The sequence below is a fragment of the Rhipicephalus microplus genome, chromosome 6 (genome assembly GCF_043290135.1).
Source record: "Rhipicephalus microplus isolate Deutch F79 chromosome 6, USDA_Rmic, whole genome shotgun sequence".
NCBI classification, from domain to species: Eukaryota; Metazoa; Arthropoda; class Arachnida; order Ixodida; family Ixodidae; genus Rhipicephalus; species Rhipicephalus microplus.
Genome location: NC_134705.1, coordinates 165,129,421 through 165,151,104, shown reverse-complemented (window position 1 = coordinate 165,151,104; position 21,684 = coordinate 165,129,421). Strand labels below are relative to the sequence as shown.

Genomic DNA, 21,684 nt, shown 5'->3' with positions numbered 1-21,684 from the left:
AACAACGCCAAGATGACTCAAAGAGTGAAAATCAGTCTTCACGCATTGGAGCAGCTTACTCCCCATCTCGCAGACTTGGCCCGCCTCCTGGTTTTCCATCGCTTGGCTCTTTCGTGATTCACATTGTCCATCTCACATCTAGCACGCTCACAATGGTCGGGATAGAGCTGCGGAGCTCAGACGATGCTACGCCAAGCCCTGGACTTACCACCCAGATTCATGCGCCAGAACAGCTCGCATCGTTAGTTGCACAGAAAGAGGGCCATTCACAACTCAAACCTTACCGAACTACCCCTGTTGCAATGTTGCCGTCCAGTGCGCAGCCACCAGAAACTCCAAACGCAGAAGGCTCAGACGCATCGAACGTCGCAGGCTACCAGGCGAGAGAACCACTCGCAGTGAACTGTGAAGAAGCTCCGGAAGAGCTTCGTGTCGTTTCTGCGGCACCACAGACTTGCCAAAATCTGCAGTTAAAACCTAGTAATGCCACGTCACTTGTGGTATCCCCATACAGTGCTTACAGCTTCAAGAACCGAAAAAATGCAGAAGTAATACATACAGCAAACCTCGCACGCAGCTGTCAATTCGAAGCGTCCATACTAGAACACCTTACCGAAGTCTTTGAAGAGCATAATGATGGCACATTACCAACTATGCCCGATAAGCAAGAAACCATCTCACCATGCATCAGCTGTCTACAGGACGCATCAATCCTCGAAGGAAATGAATGCCCGATTCCAGAAGGGGCGCCACTACAGCCATCTCCTGAGCAGCAACACCAACAAAAACAACAAGGACAACACCAAAAACTAGAACGGATACACCGACAAGGACGACGACGCAAAGTCAGCCTCTTAAAACAAATTCAAGACGTCAGGCATCGTTGCATAAGAGATCGGCGCCAGAAACGCATTTGGCACAAACTATCAAGACTGCGCCTATGATTACAGCTCCGAAACCTCAGGAAACACCGAACAAGACAAGAAGTCACCAGTTCTACCATGCAAAGATTCAGACACCATCCCATTAGTTCACGACAACGGAGCCAACGCCACAGAAAACTACGAAAGAGACTAAACGCTATAATTTGTACAACGCACGAACATGGACATAATTCCTTGAACTTCACTTCTTGTACACGCAGACTGCAAGCACTAATTCTGTCTCAGCTGCGACACAATATACAGCGCGTATGACAGAGGATTCGGCGCCTACGACATTCGACCTTCAAGTGCTCCAAGGACTTCCGACCTTGTTCGTTCCTCGCAGCTTCTCAAGTCATGTCATGGTCAGTGCAGTTTTGCAAGATGCGGTTACCTTCTCCAGAACGCCACAGCCAACCTCGCCCACCAGAACTCCCCCATTCACCGGACTGCCGCACTCTCTTCTGAATTTTTGCGAGTTTATGGAACACCACTGGGACATGAAACCAATTGTGCATTTTGATATTTGTGACTTCTCAACCTTGCCTTGTTTACTTTTCCTTGTTCGTAATCCATGCCTTCTTTCGGGATGAAGGAATCGTGTGACGTATCAAGTGATGGTTCGTAGAGGCAGAGAAGGAAGAAGAGCAGAAAGGAATAAACATGGCGTATGAGCCAGGCCACGTCACCCAGTCATCATAGCGTCAAATATATATATATATATATATATATATATTCAGCAGGAAGTTCAAGGGGTCTGGTACGTATAAAGAACACAAGCGAGTACACGTACGAAAGAGCAATACTTTTATGCCAACGTTTCAGCCGTGGCACGGCCTTCGTCAGGGAATGACGAAGGCCGTGCCACGGCTTCCCTGACGAAGGCCGTGCCACGGCTGAAACGTTGGCATAAAAGTATTGCTCTTTCGTACGTGTACTCGCTTGTGTTCTTTATATATATATATATATATATATATTTACATATATATATATATATATATATATATATATATATGTATATATATATATATATTGTATGGCGTCGCCACATAATTGCAATGCCCTTGGCTCAGCAGAGTTTCATAGGCACTCGGGTATATACTATAGCTTCCCTGGTTACTTTCGCATTTCTGAAGTGAGCCCCTGTTTTCAGGCCGCTGCGTAAACAGTTGCATCCGAAAGGCCGGTAGCTCTGGCAGTGGCGGCTATCACTGCCGCACGCTGCTTCTACAGGTTTTCCCGCTCAATTTAATCCAAGCGCCAGCCAAATTAATCTAGGCGCCAGTCAATTTAATCCAGCCGCCACTGAAATTAATCCAGGTGCCATTCATTTTAATCCAAGTGCCACTGAAATTAATCCAACCGCCAGCCGATTTAATCCGGGCGCCAGTGAATTTAATCCTGATGACATTGTGACTTCAAAACGACCCAGAATTTTCGGGAATGCGTGGAGTGAATAGCTTTGGAGTGATTTTAGCAGGGAAATGCCATGAATGAGTCACTACATAGTGACACAATGCGACTCGCGCGACTTTATCACGCCTATCACCCGCGTAAGCACTATTCACACCTTCGGCATGCATATCAAAGGCAACGCCGTCCACACAGTAATAACTTGATAATTATTAACCAGGCCAATGATCTCATCACGAGTGACTTAGGTGACGTCCTCACGCATATCACCCACGCACGCACTGTCTTAACCTTCCGTCATGCATATCAAATGAAACGTCTTTGACAGGGCGGGATCTTGATACCTAAAACTCGGCCAAGTCACTTGATAACCGGTTCCTCAGGGGACGTCATCACAAATATCACCCGCGCACGTTATTTACTCGCCTGCCGACATGCATGCCAAACGAAAAGTCTTTGAGAGAGCAATAACGTGGTACCTATGACTCGGCCAACTGACTTGATCACTTGTGATTTAGGTGACGTCATCACGCCTATCACCCACGCACGCAATGTCTAACCTGCCATCATGTATACCAAACGAAACGTCTTCGAGAGGCTAATAAATTGAACGCTGTCAATCGGCAGAGTGACGTGATCACTCGTGACTCGTGTAACGTCATCGCGTTTGACACCCACGCACGCAGCGTCTAACCTGAGTTCATACATATCAAATGAAACGTGTTTGAGAGGGTAATAACTTGAACGCTGTCACAAGGCCCAGTGACGTCATCACTAGTGACTGCAGTGACGTCATCTCGCCTAAGACTCACGCAAGCACTCTATAATGTGCCTTCATGCATATCAAACAAAACGTCTTTGAAAGGGTAATAACTTGAATGCTGGCACTAGGCCGCGTGACGTCATCTCTAGTGACTAACGTGACGTCATTACGCCTATCACACGCACACGCAGTGTCCAAACCTGTCTTCATGCATATCAAACGAAATGTCTTTGAGAGAGTAATAACTTGAACGCTGTCACAAGGCCCAGTGACGTCATCACTAGTGACAGCGTGACGTCATCACGCCTATCCCACACGCACGCGGTGTCCTAACCTGTCTTCATGCATATCAAACGAAATGTCTTTGAGAGAGTAATAACTTGAACGCTGTCACAAGGCCCAGTGACGTCATCACTAGTGACTAGGGTGACGTCATCATGCCTGACACCCACGCACGCAGTGTCCAAACCTGTCTTCATGCATATTAAACGAAATGCCTTTGAGAGAGTAATAACTTGAACGCTGTCACAAGGCCCAGTGACGTCATCACTAGTGACTGGCGTGACGTCATCACGCCTATCCCACACGCACGCTGTGTCTAAACCTGTCTTCATGCATATCAAACGAAATGTCTTTGAGAGAGTAATAACTTGAACGCTGTCACAAGGCCCAGTGACATCATCACTAGTGACTGGCGTGACGTCATCACGCCTGACACCCACGCACGCGGTGTCCTAACCTGTCTTCATGCATATCAAACGAAATGTCTTTAAGAGAGTAATAACTTGAACGCTGTCACAAGCCCCAGTGACGTCATCACTAGTGACTGGCGTGACGTCATCACGCCTGACACCCACGCACGCGGTGTCCTAACCTGTCTTCATGCATATCAAACGAAATGTCTTTGAGAGAGTAATAACTTGAACGCTGTCACAATGCCCAGTGACGTCATCACTAGTGACTGGCGTGACGTCATCATGCCTGACACCCACGCACGCGGTGTCCTAACCTGTCTTCATGCATATCAAACGAAACGTCTGTGAGAGAGTAATAACTTGAATGCTCTCACTAGGCCTAGCGACGTGAATACTAGTGACTCATGTGACGTCATCACGTCTATCACACACGCACGCGCTGTCCTAACCTGTTTTCATGCATATCGAACGAAACATCTGTGAGAGAGCAATAATGTTATACTTATGACTCGGCCAACCAACTTGATCACTATTGACTCACGTGACGTCATCACGACTAACAGTCATGCAAGCACTCTCTAACGTGCTTTCATGAATATCAAGCGAAACGTCATTGAGAGAACATTAACTTGAAGGCCGTTGCAGGCAGCGTCTGCTAGTAAAAAACTAACTTCTCGCGCTGCACAGCCGTTCACCAGCTAACCGGTATACGTAGGCACCAGATCGCGCGTTTCGAATTCAGTCAAAGGCGTCTTTACATGGCTTTTGTTTGACGTGACGCTTTTCTTGACTCGTGTAGATGCGATGGAAGCAACAGTACCTTCAAGCAGCAGTGTGGTACAACCCAACAACAGTGTCACATCGCTCGTGGAGGGCAGCGCTTCTCCTTCATTCAATAAATAGAAATAATGAAGTCGAAATGACAATTAAGCATTTTACAAACCATACTCAATTACGCAACATTCAACCGATACCCTCAACTCCCTGCGACACGTTTACTCCAGCTCGTCGTGTGGGTAGATGTACGCGTCTTTTTTGTTGCTTCTCGTGTATCGTAGAATGCCTTGAAAATGCGGGCAGCCAGGCCGCAATACTGTGAACGGACAGGCGTTCTGCACTAAACAGGCACGCTTATTCCAAGCACACTAACCTATAAGAAACGGCGTGGCGTAGAATGTAGAAAGGAAGGCACGAGTCAGCCACCGCATTGAATGGCGCATCAGCAAAAGGCCAGTTGCAAATAGCAATAGTATGTATCTCAAGCATGGGGACTGCCCTCTACTACAACGGATTTGTTTCACAGGATAACCAGATGAAATAATTGTTGAGCCGAAGCAGTGGTAGACAAATCTTTTTGTAGCAAGCTTTGGAGCAGGCAGACCGTGCGTCTTATGCTTGATTAAGGATATACAGTGTTATGACTATAGCCGAATTATATGCAAACGCCTGTTTCGTTTCTTGTGCTCATATCGTGTCATTTTGACACGTGAGCGCAAATAAGAGAGCGAGGAGAGCTTTTATAGTGCTTTTATAGTGCCTATATATACCTATTTCGGGCGTTGTAGCCTAAATTCGTATAGGTGCCTGTAAATGTCTGTTTTCAAAATCGATGCCTATATAAACGCTATTTAACCTGAAATTTTGCTTTCAAGTACCACTGAGCCCGGTATTCGTGTTACGGGGCAAAATATAGGTTTCGGGACACTGTGTGGTGCAAACTACTCTTTATTTCACGAGTTACGTTTAGAACTGTCAAACTCAGAAGGCATTTTAGCCAAGAGGGAGGTAGACTAGCCTCTACACATGTATACCATCCATGTCGCGTCGTCTGCTCAGCCTCTTTCCAGTGTGCGCTCAGATGCGTAGGGAGCAGGAGGTGCCTCTGTGCAGCGGCAGGAAGATGAAGAATGAATGCGAAACTGTGGAGAGTCATCAGGGGAAGTGAGGAAGTAGAGTGCAGATAAAAAAAGCAATATTTATGTAGTTTTTGTTTTTTGTTTGTCATTTACATGTGGTGCTTCACTGGGTCACCTGAAAATATTTATTTAGGCAGTGGAAAATGTTGCCTGCCCAATGAAAAGGATTGTGTCACTAGAAATTTTAATTTGATCATTAGAAGCGGCGAAAGCATAATCTCAGGAGGTGAGCTTGAAACCTTCGCCACTAACTCTAAGAAGACTTCGTAAGTCCAATTCCTTCCCCGCTATTGGTATGAAATTCACTCGGAGCTGGAGCATCACACGACGTGCATGAGCACGTCATGCGCGCGTAACCTACACTCGCATGAGATGCCCATGTCAGCCCGTGCGTGCAAGCGGTGTTCTGCCGTCTCGATGTTCTTTTGTATTGTACTGCGAGTTTTTGTGGGATGGATCCCTATCGGCGCGCACGTTTGGAGAGGCTGGCTTGGATAACGTATTCTTACCCCGATACACAGCGTCACACCGCTGCATCTTCTGCTAGGGACGATACACCAAAACCACGCCCAGCGTTGTGAATGCTGGCCCCGACACAATGCGCAAACTGCGAGAACACCAACGCAAACAAAATGGAGGCACCTTAGTGTCGCGTCTTTCTCGATATCAAATTAAATAAATAAGGCGAATAGATTTCGCCTGTGTGTTCTAACATTTTTGTAAACTTTCATGCTTCTATTTAGGCAACAGTTTGTACAAATTACACACGTTGTTTCAAAGAGTTCTCGCAGTGTCACGTACTACTTTGACATAGGCAGGACCATTCTATCACCTTCACCATGTTGGGGCGCACGCCCGTGAGATGAAGGTGAAGCCGTGTTCAGTTTGGCCTATCACCTCTTTATGCGACGCGTAGTACTGGAAATCTTGGTAAATGAGATCTTGAGTGCTCAGAGCATTGATTCCTTTACGCTTCTCAAAACTCTTAAGTTTGTGTAACGACCCTTAAAGTGTTCACAGACAGAAGAAAAATTGAGCCTGTGTGGTTAGGCCAAGTTAATACACTGCAAAAAAAAAAAAATCCTTCCTGGCGCCTGGCACTCTGACTATTTGCGCATGTATAGCCCTTCTTAGCTATGGCACACAGAAAGAGACCCAGAAGCATATTTCTACGATGGTGCACACTTAACTGACCATGCTGAACTAGAAATGGAGAGACCGTATTCTGCGAACCCCGCGGAAAAACGCATGTTTATGCTAAATCATTACCCGTTTGTACAATTATAAACTAGAACATTTTTGCTTGCTTTCATGTCGTAGAGACAGATACCACACCTGTTGATTTGTCAAAGATTATTCTGCCTATATTCACAATTTTGGAAGCCTGAAAGAGTGTTTTGGCCACCTATTATTGGTGCCTAAATCCCGGTTTTTCAGTGCCTATAGAGCTGGCCTCTATAGTTACGACCTACCTGACATGTTTTCGCAACGCCGAAGCAAAGATGATGCCCGTTTAAAAGATCTACCGTACCTCAAGAAAAAAAATGTTGTTCTGATAACGTCGAGCTCGTCAAATTGGTTATGAAATGGGTGATGAAAGAGAACTGGGGCAAGTCCGTGAGAAACAAAATTTATTATTATACAGGCAAAGCAATTTTCATAAACACGCACCCATAGATGTGCTGCTGAGCAGTGTTCTACATATCAAGGCAGTCGAGGGCAGCTTGTACAAAAGTGTAATTGTGCCTATCATAAGCGGCACAGTCCACACGCTGGATGTGCCACATAGAGCGCCCCGCGGCCTCAACCAGCAGAGCACGGCGATGTTCTTTCTTAGAGATCGCTTCCGGTGTCGTGAGGAGATCATCCCTCCGCTCGCTTAGGAATCCCTTTGCACCTGCCTTGAACTTTGAGAAGAGCTCCTCAATCGGATTGAAGAAAGGGCTGTATGGCGGTAGCCACTTGACTGTGTGGTCGCTTGCCGCGAGGACCGCCTGTTCGGCGCGGCGGTGCGCTGGTGCGTTGTCAAACAGGAACACTGCCTGTATTCCTGGTTCCTGCTGTGAAACTTTACTCGACACTTCTGCAAGAAAGTCGTTGAAGACAGCCCAGTGGACCTTGTCGGCAATTGTCCAGTGGAGAAGGCCATTTGCTGACATGCAGGCTATAACATTTACATTATAACATTTTTCTTCTGTCTGTGAAAACTTTAAGGGTCGTTACACAAACTTAAGAGTTTTGAGAAGCGTAAAGGAATGAATGCACTGAGCACTCAAGATCTCATTTACCAAGATTTCCAGTACTACGCGTGGCATAAAGAGGTGATAGGCCAAACTGAACACGGCTTCACCTTCATCTCACGGGCGTGCGCCCCAACATGGTGAAGGTGATAGAATGGTCCTGCCTATGTCAAAGTAGTACGTGACACTGCGAGAACTATTTGAAACAACGTGTGTAATTTGTACAAACTGTTGCCTAAATAGAAGCATGAAAGTTTACAAAAATGTTAGAACACACAGGCGAAATCTATTCGCCTTATTTATTTAATTTGATATCGAGAAAGACGCGACACTAAGGTGCCTCCATTTTGTTTGCGTTGGTGTTCTCGCAGTTTGCGCATTGTGTCGGGGCCAGCATTCACAACGCTGGGCGTGGTTTTGGTGTATCGTCCCTAGCAGAAGATGCAGCGGTGTGACGCTGTGTATCGGGGTAAGAATACGTTATCCAAGCCAGCCTCTCCAAACGTGCGCGCAGATAGGGATCCATCCCACAAAAACTCGCAGTACAATACAAAAGAACATCGAGACGGCAGAACACCGCTTGCACGCACGGGCTGACATGGGCATCTCATGCGAGTGTAGGTTACGCGCGCATGACGTGCTCATGCACGTCGTGTGATGCTCCAGCTCCGAGTGAATTTCATACCAATAGCGGGGAAGGAATTGGACTTACGAAGTCTTCTTAGAGTTAGTGGCGAAGGTTTCAAGCTCACCTCCTGAGATTATGCTTTCGCCGCTTCTGATGATCAAATTAAAATTTCTAGTGACACAAACCTTTTCATTGGGCAGGCAACATTTTCCACTGCCTAAATAAATATTTTCAGGTGACCCAGTGAAGCACCACATGTAAATGACAAACAAAAAACAAAAACTACATAGATATTGCTTTTTTATCTGCACTCTACTTCCTTAATTCCCCTGATGACTCTCCACAGTTTCGCATTCATTCTTCATCTTCCTGCCGCTGCACAGAGGCACCTCCTGCTCCCTACGCATCTGAGTGCACACTGGAAAGAGGCTGAGCAGACGTCGCGACATGGATGGTATACATGTGTAGAGGCTAGTCTACCTCCCTCTTGGCTAAAATGCCTTCTGAGTTTGACAGTTCTAAACGTAACTCGTGAAATAAAGAGTAGTTTGCACCACACAGTGTCCCGAAACCTATATTGTGCCCGGTAACATGAATACCGGGCTCAGTGGTACTTGAAAGCAAAATTTCAGGTTAAATAGCATTTATATAGGCATCAATTTTGAAAACAGACATTTACAGGCACCTATACGAATTGAGGCTACAACGCCCGAAATAGGTATATATAGGCACTATAAAAGCACTACAAAAGCTCTCCTCGCCCTCTAATTTGTGCTCACGTGTCAAAATGACACGATATGAGCACAAGAAACGAAACAGGCGTTTGCATATAATTCGGCTATAGTCATAACACTGTATATCCTTAATCAAGCATAAGACGCACGGTCTGCCTGCACCAAAGCTTGCTACAAAAAGATTTGTCTACCACTCCTTCGGCTCAACAATTATTTCATCTGGTTATCCTGTGAAACAAATCCGTTGTAGTAGAGGGCAGTCCCCATGCTTGAGATACATACTATTGCTATTTGCAACTGGCCTTTTGCTGATGCGCCATTCAATGCGGTGGCTGACTCGTGCCTTCCTTTCTACATTCTACGCCACGCCGTTTCTTATAGGTTAGTGTGCTTGGAATAAGCGTGCCTGTTTAGTGCAGAACGCCTGTCCGTTCACAGTATTGCGGCCTGGCTGCCCGCATTTTCAAGGCATTCTACGATACACGAGAAGCAACAAAAAAGACGCGTACATCTACCCACACGACGAGCTGGAGTAAACGTGTCGCAGGGAGTTGAGGGTATCGGTTGAATGTTGCGTAATTGAGTATGGTTTGTAAAATGCCTAATTGTCATTTCGACTTCATTATTTCTATTTATTGAATGAAGGAGAAGCGCTGCCCTCAATGAGCGATGTGACACTGTTGTTGGGTTGTACCACGCTGCTGCTTGAAGGTACTGTTGCTTCCATCGCATCTACACGAGTCAAGAAAAGCGTCACGTCAAACAAAAGCCATGTAAAGACGCCTTTGACTGAAATCGAAACGCGCGATCTGGTGCCTACGTATACCGGTAAGCTGGTGAACGGCTGTGCAGCGCGAGAAGTTAGTTTTTTACTACCAGACGCTGCCTGCAACGGCCTTCAAGTTAATGTTCTCTCAATGACGTTTCATTTGATATTCATGAAAGCACGTTAGAGAGTGCTTGCATGACTGTTAGTCGTGATGACGTCACGTGAGTCAATAGTGATCAAGTCGGTTGGCCGAGTCATAAGTATAACATTTTTGCTCTCTCACAGACGTTTCGTTCGATATGCATGAAAACAGGTTAGGACAGCGCGTGCGTGTGTGATAGACGTGATGACGTCACATGAGTCACTAGTATTCACGTCGCTAGGCCTAGTGAGAGCATTCAAGTTATTACTCTCTCACAGACGTTTCGTTTGATATGCATGAAGACAGGTTGGGACACCGCGTGCGTGGGTGTCAGGCATGATGGCGTCACGCCAGTCACTAGTGATGACGTCACTGGGCCTTGTGACAGCGTTCAAGTTATTACTCTCTCAAAAACATTTCGTTTGATATGCATGAAGACAGGTTAGGACACCGCGTGCGTGGGTGTCAGGCGTGATGACGTCACGCCAGTCACTAGTGATGACGTCACTGGGCCTTGTGACAGCGTTCAAGTTATTACTCTCTCAAAGACATTTCGTTTGATATGCATGAAGACAGGTTTGGACACCGCGTGCGTGTGGGATAGGCGTGATGACGTCACGCCAGTCACTAGTGATGACGTCACTGGGCTTGTGACAGCGTTCAAGTTATTACTCTCTCAAAGACATTTTGTTTGATATGCATGAAGACAGGTTTGGACACTGCGTGCGTGGGTGTCAGGCATGATGACGTCACGCCAGTCACTAGTGATGACGTCACTGGGCCTTGTGACAGCGTTCAAGTTATTACTCTCTCAAAGACATTTCGTTCGATATGCATGAAGACAGGTTAGGACACCGCGTGCGTGGGTGTCAGGTGTGATGACGTCACGTAAGTCACTAGTGATGACGTCACTGGGCCTTGTGACAGCGTTCAAGTTATTACTCTCTCAAAGACATTTCGTTTGATATGCATGAAGACAGGTTTGGACACCGCGTGCGTGGGTGTCAGGCGTGATGACGTCACGCCAGTCACTAGTGATGACGTCACTGGGCCTTGTGACAGCATTCAAGTTATTACTCTCTCAAAGACATTTCGTTTGATATGCATGAAGACAGGTTTGGACACCGCGTGCGTGTGTGATAGGCGTGATGACGTCACGCCAGTCACTAGTGATGACGTCACTGGGCCTTGTGACAGCGTTCAAGTTATTACTCTCTCAAAGACATTTCGTTTGATATGCATGAAGACAGGTTTGGACACTGCGTGTGCGTGTGATAGGCGTAATGACGTCACGTTAGTCACTAGAGATGACGTCACGCGGCCTAGTGCCAGAATTCAAGTTATTACCCTTTCAAAGACGTTTTGTTTGATATGCATGAAGGCACATTATAGAGTGCTTGCGTGAGTCTTAGGCGAGATGACGTCACTGCAGTCACTAGTGATGACGTCACTGGGCCTTGTAACAGCGTTCAAGTTATTACCCTCTCGAACACGTTTCGTTTGATATGTATGAACTCAGGTTAGACGCTGCGTGCGTGGGTGTCAAACGCGATGACGTTACACGAGTCACGAGTGATCACGTCACTCTGCCGATTGACAGCGTTCAATTTATTAGCCTCTCGAAGACGTTTCGTTTGGTATACATGATGGCAGGTTAGACATTGCGTGCGTGGGTGATAGGCGTGATGACGTCACCTAAATCGCAAGTGATCAAGTCAGTTGGCCGAGTCATAGGTACCACGTTATTGCTCTCTCAAAGACGTTTCGTTTGGCATGCATGTCGGCAGGCGAGTAAATAACGTGCGCGGGTGATATTTGTGATGACGTCCCCTGAGGAACCGGTTATCAAGTGACTTGGCCGAGTTTTAGGTATCAAGATCCCGCCCTGTCAAAGACGTTTCATTTGATATGCATGACGGAAGGTTAAGACAGTGCGTGCGTGGGTGATATGCGTGAGGACGTCACCTAAGTCACTCGTGATGAGATCATTGGCCTGGTTAATAATTATCAAGTTATTACTGTGTGGACGGCGTTGCCTTTGATATGCATGCCGAAGGTGTGAATAGTGCTTACGCGGGTGATAGGCGTGATAAAGTCGCGCGAGTCGCATTGTGTCACTATGTAGTGACTCATTCATGGCTTTTCCCTGTTAAATTCACTCCAAAGCTATTCACTCCACGCATTCCCGAAAATTCTGGGTCGTTTTGAAGTCACAATGACATCAGGATTAAATTCACTGGCGTCCGGATTAAATCGGCTGGCGGTTGGATTAATTTCAGTGGCACTTGGATTAAAATGAATGGCACCTGGATTAATTTCAGTGGCGGCTGGATTAAATTGACTGGCGCCTAGATTAATTTGGCTGGCGCTTGGATTAAATTGAGCGGGAAAACCTGTAGTTGTCAGACCGTCGTGAAGCACTTTTGTGTGCGCGCTCGTGTTAGCGTGTGCGGGTATTTTCGCAATAGAAAAGAACGCACGAGAATTGAAATTGCAAGTGGTCGTGGTCGCTCTACTCTTACCCCGTTTTGTGGCATGGTTGAAAAAACCGGGTACCGAGATCTGTTCTCGAGCCATAGGCTTTCGACCAATACGCTTTCTTTTTTTGTTTTATTATCCCAACCGGAAGTTTTGAAATGCTCGGCGGGTAGCGATGCCTTTTTGGAATGTTTCTCGGAATAAACGAACACGCGAGAGATTATAATGTTCGAATGCCAACAACAATTTTGTTGAATATGGCGCAATAACTAACCTGTGACCTTTCTTATGCTAAGTGACGACTTTGAAAGCACGGGAAGCTCATGTGTCCTACACGAGTAAATAAACTTTGTTAATCTTGGGTAACAATGGCAACGCGAGGTTTGTGGTAGCAAAGGCAATTAAAAGACAGGAAGCTACACGACTCTTGCAAGACAAAACGATGAAATATAAAGAAATCTGTATAACGTATGGCGCGAGATATTATATTGTCTATGTCGACAGTCACATGGAGCTAAAAGCAATGATCTCGACGTTGAAAGAAATAGTATATCATAGCTGTACGTCATAATGTAGTTATGGTTCATATATACTTTATCATGTTCTTACAGAATTGAATCACGTGTGAACATTGATAGTAGGATGCAGGTAAAGACCTTTTGCACATCTAGTCACCAGAGGTTTTCTTGTAAGCCATAAAGATTTTAAAATTTTGACCGTTTCACCGAATGGAACCCTGATGAAATGCGAAGCAGTAGCTTTGCGCACGGGTGGCGTCACGGGTTGAACGGCGCTAACGATGGAACTGCTGTGAGCACTGGGAGATTCGTCTTAAGCGATGGCTGGCATTGGTACTGTAGGTGACACGTACATACATGTTTCAACGGGAATGTTAGGCTCTCGTCAGGTATAGTGCGCGTCAACCGACAAAGCGGCGGTGTAGCGAGCGGCGGTAGCAGCAGGTCTTGCGAGCGAACAGACAAGACGACAGCTGCGGGCGCTGCGGCGAGCGCGCGTCAGGCGAGGGAGAGAGTGAAGTCAGCGTGCACTGTGAGGGAAGCGTGACGTCAACACGCAGCCTACTAGGCACCGTGCAAACACCTGCAGTGCGAGGTGCGTTCGAACAGACGGACAGCGTTACCCAGGCTAGTGGAAGAGCTGCTTCGCATTTAATCACCCAAGTTTTCCACACCATAGCCATGATCTTATGATGGTGCACACCGTAGAGTAGGACATCACTATATTTCACCATAAGATGTCGTTTAACGCACACTGTCGTCCCATATATTACATGGGGCACCATTGTTTTACCTTCCTCCAAGTGACATCCGCGGCAAAGATCGAACCCGCAACCTCTGGATCATCAGCCGAATAACGCAACCACTACACCACCGAGGCGGATATTGTGATGCATAATAAATGGGCACAGTAGAGAATATGCTACAGAGTGCTTCATCCTTAAAATCAGTGTTTCACGCGATCATTGCTTTCTAAACTTCCCGAAGGGGGTGGCGGAAGACGGGCAGATGCGTGCGCTCGGGCAGAAACTGCGTATTTGGTAGGACCGGGCACGGTTGCGTGCGCCCTATGTTGAAAGCAATCAGCACTCGGTTCTTATACTGTGCGGTGCTCTGACCACCTACTTGGCGTTCATTCGTTACACAACATGAATGTCGTTTCGCTCATTGCAGCCGCCTCGTTTTCTCGTAACAGCGTTTCGCTAGTTACGCTAGGTCAGATGCTGAAGTTAGCTGCAAGTGGCTAGGTCTAGCGGTCCTACGTGGGAACGGCCACAGTGTCATCTTAAGGGGTGGCACTTCTCTGGATTTTTAATGGGCCCCTCACCAGGCTTCATACCGAATTCTTGTTAGACGCTGACCGTGGTGGGTTCGAAAAAGAGCATTATGTCACCAAAATTTTAATCGTTCCATTTTGAGCTGAAAAAACCAGTATTTTGAAGTGACGGGATACCATAATGAAAGGAGGCGAGCTCGAAATTCTAGCTGCTCGTTCCGCGTAGCGTTCGCAAGCCTGATCTCTATTCTCTCCGGCATCCGAGCAAAAGGTCACGTGCGCGTGAAGCACTCAAACAATTGCCCAACCCGAGAGCGTGCCAGCTGTTGACCAGCGTCATCTTGGGTCATCTTGTGATCTACTGGCTGCTCCTGCGGGATGGAAGCCTCGGTGAATCTCTGGTTCAGACGTGGTGGAAGAGATGAGGGGGATTCGCTCGCAGGATTTCAAGCTGGACGGTTGTGCCCTCGTGATCTCCGGCATCAGCGTAGCTCCCGCCGACTGGTTCGCCCTCCGCGGTCTCCTGACGCCGTGCAGCTCTCGCATTGTGGCGCCCCACCCTTGGACTGCTTCGAACGGATCCCCACTTTCCTATCTCCTTCTTTTTCCGCGGCTTGCCTGTCTATTTCTTCATCTATTTTCCTTCTATTCTTTTTATCCCTCCTTCCCCCCCCACCCCTATAAGGCACTGCGCCGTGTCGCCTCAAGGCAGAGAGAAATTAGGTGCCTTTTTCCTCTTTTTTCTAACCACTACCACCACCACCACAGATGAGCATATTAGGTGCTTGAACGCGCAGGACCATTAATTTCGTTTCCAGGGCTGGCGTCTCTCGATGCACTAAGTACGAGCATGTTAACGCATGCTAAACGCAGGTACATTAGCCCAGCATTTCGTTCAAATTCACGGGGGGGGGGGATTAAAAAAAAACGCGCAAACTTCTTCTTCGGGTCTCAAAATTCATCTATTCAAGGAACAAATTACGCAAACTACACATGTGTGAAATAATTTTCGCCGTGTCATGTGCTACTGTCGGTGACGTCAGAGCACAGTCCTCAACGTAAAGGATCGACGTCACAGCACTACCATCTACGTAGGGCAAGTCCTACGTCTACGTGATACCCTCATTCTCAGAGCGTGTGCCCGCGAATGGAAGTGCAAGCAGTGTTCATCTTGAACTTCGACGGGTTTCCGTGTCACGCAGCATTGCAAATTTTGGCAGACACAGTCGTGAACGCCCCACGTGTACATTGCGCTCGTCAGTCGAAAACTGTCAAGCATGTGAGGGGCCTTTAAAGTTCTTTGTGCCGTATTCGATCAACTAGCATCCGAATTTTTACTATCACATACAGTGTTTCGTCCCAGTGATGAAAACGCAACTTTATGGGTGTTTAGAAAAAGGGGGTCATTATTCAGAGTACTAAGTACTGTATTAAGGAAGAGCATAAAGCCATCTCATGGGCCTCCAAATGATGAGGCCATGTTGACAAAAACTACACTGTAAACAGGCTGTGAGCTACGAAAATCTGTCGTGTGCGTGTGCTGCCACCGCAGCATAATATTACAGATGTAACAGCGTCAAAGTTCCGGAGCCCGTGAACCCAAACGAATGAGGAACTCAAAGGGGAGCTGGTGAAATTTGTAATTTTATATTCACCACTTTCTAACGAGTGATGCCACTCAACCGCGGGCTTGGTCGGCGATCAGCCGTCTCTAACACGGCAGTCTAATTTATTTCCCTCCAACACGATTCGCCTCCAAACACGACCTATGTTTATTAAATGATGGCAGTCCTACATACCTGCGGGGCCTTACGTACAGCAGTTGCCTCGATTTGACTCTGGTATCCAGAAACTTCCGGTCGCAAGTGCACTGGTTTTCAAACATCGAAACGCATGGGAGTGACCACATTTCCAACTTATATGCGAAGAAGGGGTCTTACTAACGCCTCTTCTAAGACCACAATACGAAGAATTGATTGGTCCTAATTTCAGCGACTCATGGAAAATACATGACGTGAAGGCCCTGACCAGAACTTGGAGGATGTCATCAAAGAGGCAATGAGGGAAGTTTCCCGTCTCCTCCCGTTCACCGGCAAGCGTTCAGATTTCGACGTTGAACTGAAAAAACTGTGTGTGCTTCGCCGAAGGGCGGAAAGGAGATACAGACGGACGAAAGCAATATGCGACTTGAGGCTGGCACGACGCACACAGAAAAAAGCCCAACGACGTTTAGACAAACTTGAACAGGAACACTGGAAATCATTCTGCGAATCATTGGATCCCCGAAAGCCGTAGTCACGCATCTGGAGCACTATTCGTGGCTTGCGCTCAAAGACACCCTTTCATGGCTTTAGCCCTGCATTTAGGCCGCACCCAACTTGAAGTGGCAAATGAGTTTTGTACGCGAATGAGTTTTGTCAGCCTTGTCCGCTGGCATAATTAGGAGTGTTTTCCCTGAAATCCGCATCTCCGAAATGGACAATATTTTCACTATAGAAGAACTTGACGCATATTTGGTGGCTTCCCGACGATCATCTTCACAAGGACCCGATGGCATCACCTACGCCGCTCTAGCCAACCTTAAACAGGAGGCCAGGGGACAGTTGTTATGCTATTACAAACACTCATGGCTGGCGGGCATTCTTTCCCAGGATTGGAAGATAAGTCGACCTGTGCCACTACTCAAACCAGGAAAGTCATCATTTGATTTGACATCATTTCGCCCTATTTCCCTCGCAAGTTGCGTAGGAAAAGTAATGTAAAGGATGATACTTACATGCCTAGAATGGTACCTCGAGCGCTACAACGTATACCCAAATTGCATGACGGGTTTTCGGCGTGGTAGGTCATGTCTTGACAACGTGATTGATCTCACAACATTTATCCAGCAACAGAAGAGCCTCAAGCACATAACACTGGCACTCTTCTTCGACGTCAAAGGGGCTTATGTTAACGTAACACCTAAAGCCATCCTAGACTCGTTGGAACCTGTCGGAATCGGTGGTTGGATGTTCCAATGGATGCAGGATTATTTGACGAGAAGGTACTTTTTTGTAACAACCGCAGAAGTACCTACCACCAATTACTATACCTCCCGCGGCATCCCTCAGGGTGCCGTATTAAGTCCCACTTTAACCTCGTGATAGTAGGTCTTCGAGAAACTTTGCCCAGTACTATCCTCATATTCATATATGCTGACGATATTTGTCTGTGAACTTCGGCTGTAACGTGTCTACAAATACCTGCGAGAGTCCAGCAGGCTGCCACCCTGACATACTCATATCTCTGCAAGCGAGCTCTTTCCGTCTGTGCATTGGTTGCGTTTACTCGCAGAGCCATGACACAATACCCCGTTACCATCAGTAGACAAAATATTTCATACCAGAAGAACCATCGCTTCCTGGGTGTGATTATTGACAGGGACCTTTCGTGGAGTGCCCAATGCAATTACCTGAAGAGAAGGCTAACTTCCATCGTCCATATAATGCGGTTCCTCTGCGGAAAATCTTGGGACACATCGATAAGGTCAATGATGCAGCTATACAGGGCATTGTTTCGGGAATTTTCACGCTAAGCTTGCTGTTACTGGCAAGTACGTGCAAGACAAACATCCGCACCTTCGAAAGTCTGCAAGGACAAACACTACGCGTATGCTCAGGATTGCCGAGATGCACCTCAACCTACGGGGCAATAGTGATCGCAAGAGAGCATCCAATTTAAACATGCATCACCACTGACATTTTGAGAGCCCACATAAGACATTTCTGCCGAGTTCCTGGTCACCATGTGGCAGGGTCGCCACTTCAGAGACCACAAGTGATGTTTTCAAAGATTATTTCTGCTCATAGAGAATGCCTTCCTTTTGGGTTTACTTCAGCAACAAGACCAGCATCACCTGCGTGGTGCCTACAACAACCACAGGTGTGCCTCACTACTCCGGGAATAACGAACAAGAGCCATCATTCAACAGTGGTCCTATGACAGGTGACATTGTCGCTATTCAACGAAAAATACGGCCAGAGGACCCACATTTACACCGATGAATCGGTCTCGGCTGACAACTCCACAGGTGCTGTTGTCATCCCGACGTACTAGGTCCCTATAAAGTTCAAACTGTCCCATAGGACAACATCCACAGCAGCGGAACTTGCCACCTTACGTGCTGCTATACTTCATATTGCGGAAGCCAGACCTCAAAAATGGGCTGTGTTCTGCGACTCCAAGGCATCCCTTCAGAGCTTGCAATCAGCTTTACGACAAAGGGTGCATCAACAACTAGTGAATGAAATAAGAGACGTGTTTCACGAAGTTTATTGAAAGTACATGACGTGGTGTTCCAGTGGTTACCGGGACATTGTGGTATTGTCAGTAACGACCTTGCTGATAATGCTGCCCGATCCGCCCACGCGGACACCCAGACAACCCCAAATCCATTGTCGAGAACTGACGCTGCAAGGGGCCTTCACTCGTTCGCTAACACCAAGGCGGAAACTTGGCTGAGTGACCCCAATGTCGGGAACCGCCGCCAACACAAATTGGACCGATCAAGAAAGCTTCAAGTTCTATCGGACCTCTCCCGCCGGGATGCAACATTACTGTGCCGCCTGTGGTTAGGAGTAGCTTTTACGAAGGCGTACTCCTTTCGCATAGGAATGGCGGATAGCTCCCGATGTGAATCGCGCGACCTTGACGAGAAAATAGAACACCTACTGCGTTCATGTGAACGTTTTGCGAGCGAACGCAACTAGCTACGCGAAACGTTAGAGACACTAGACAGTAGACCTTTTTCCGAAGAGAAGATCCTTGGTTCATGGCTCTACGCGTCGCAGGCCAGCAAAGTGACGCGGGCATTGCTAAGTTTTCTAAAGACGACTGGAGTGCGTGATCGCTTATAAGTGTGCAGTGTACAAGGTCACATCTACACACACGTGGCCTTTCACTTCTCGGTCTCTTCTCCTTTAATCCCCTCACCCCTTCCCCCAGTGCATGGTAGCAAACCGGACGTGCGCCTGGTTGACCTCCCTGCCTTTCATTTCTTCCCTTCCTCCTCCTCCCTCCTCCTCAGATTTATTTATTTATTTATTTATTTATTATTTACTCATTTATTTACTCATTTATTTACTCATTTACTCATTCACGAGCGCACACACCAAGCCAAGGTGGCTAGCATTTTTCAGACGAGGCAATAACTCTTCATTTTTTTTCTGGCAGAAAGCGCACCTGAAATCCATTTAAGACATTGCGTAAGTAGAGGCAACAAAACGCCGGCACGGTATCTGTCGTACACCTACCCACACTGTATCGTGCCTGCGTGCGTGTAACCACAATGCGAGACCCGATTCCTGCACAAAGATTCTAATGGAAGCCAATGGCGTGGTCTAATCGATAAGGCGCGCCAAGAACGCCGAGGCCCATCAAAGTTGGTCTTTCTCTTTCACCCAAAAAAATGCCCATGACGAATCGATACAGACGAAAAAAAGATACAAATGCGCCCTTACGCTGCGTTTGCAAGCATGCGCGAGAATATCGGGAATGCCAGCAATGCTAGCGGTGTTTCCCGAAGCCGAGCCTGAAATTGCGCCGTAACGATTATATCCTAAGAAATATGACAGCGCTGGTGGCGGTCTTCTGCACAGACACGTAAACGTTCTGTGGGGGATATGACAATGCAGGAATGCCCTCAGCGTCAAAAGAAACGTATTAGCACTGTGCTTTTTCAGTGTCTGTGTTTTTGCGTTTGCATGACCAGATGCTAATTAGGCTCCTGAAGTTGGTAAATAAATCATCGTGAATTACTGTATGCTGGAACATCGGAGGTGTTCTCGCAAAGCTTTCAGCTCCTGTGTTCTCTTTCGCGTCTGTTGACAAGTTTTCACAATGTAATGTCCAGTCTCATTTCAATGAAACTTTGGTTGCACCTAGTTGGCACATAACTTCGAACTGAGAAACAGCAATAAACAGTATAAAACAAAAAGACAGTGATGATAATTAGTCTAGAAGGACCGTAAAGACAGCGATGATAATCAGTCTAGAGGGACCGTAAAGCTACCACACCGAAGAGATGAGTCGAGCACTGGCGCCGACTAACAAGTCATTTACTCTTCTTGTGACAACATGAACGCCAGAACATAACCAGGCATGCTCACGCATACTGCATACGTCACGTCCGCGTACTGCATACGTCACATCCGAGATTACTACTGATCATGCACGCTTATACTACTTTGTACCCGACCCAGCATGAATGCATGCATGCGCGTCTTTTGTCAAGTCTGACATCACGCGTGTCGTAAGCGGTCTTACCGCGCTTGTGCATGCATGGTTACGTGGTTCTGGCATTCACATACGTTGTCAAAAGAAAAAAAGAAATGGCAGCATATCCATGGAGTGAATGATGGAGAGTGGGGCGAAACATCTGTCCGTCCATTCGTTCTTGCTTTCGCCCGTCCGTGCGTGCGTCTGTTCTTTCGTCCGCACGTCCATCTGTGCGTCTGTCGCTGCGTTCGTCCATGCATCCACCCCTGCGTCCGTCCATGCGTCCATCCGTCGGTGCCGCCATCAGTGAACCGTCCATGCATCTGTCTGTGTGTCCGTTCATCCATCTATTAACACTCCAAGTACCACCATCTCGCGTCTTTTCATCATATATTTCTCATATAGAAGCACCGTCATCCAGCGGAAATTTCAAGGAGTAAACGAGAGGTGGCACACGCACACTTTCTTACGTGCGACGTGACCTATGCGACGGCAGTTAAAGCAGATCGGCCGATCATCCACAGTTCGTCTTTCGGCCCAATTGCGAGAGTGTGGATGAGACCGTTCCTCGGTTGGTGACCTGGGGTGAGGCGGCAACCTTGAACAGAAGTCAATTGGTCGAGACTGAGAACAGCGCAGACATCGAAACCTAAATGGCTGAGTTCTTCCCGCACAATCTACTGCACTAAGCAAACCTGAGGTACTTGTGAATCGACGTGCCTGTTTGAGGGGAACAGCAGGCGTAGTAGCTTCCATTTCCCACCGGACGATTCGCGTAATTTCAGACGCCGGTGAAGACTGCTGATGAGAGGTCAGTCCCTCTTCGCACGAGGACGTCGCAGCGGTGTTCGGCAGTCGAGTGAATGATTTTAAAATACATCTGCTTTTGGCCGGTTCAAAACGCCGGCATTCCTGAATAATTTCGTCGATGGTC

The 21,684-nt window shown here is 47.2% G+C and overlaps 1 protein-coding gene across 1 annotated transcript in view; it reads left to right on the top strand.

The window, feature by feature from the left end:
* The window catches only part of LOC142765023 (uncharacterized), a 147,824-nt gene that overhangs the window by 51,109 nt on the left and 75,031 nt on the right, over positions 1–21,684 (top strand). The gene's annotated exons all lie outside the window — the stretch shown is intronic.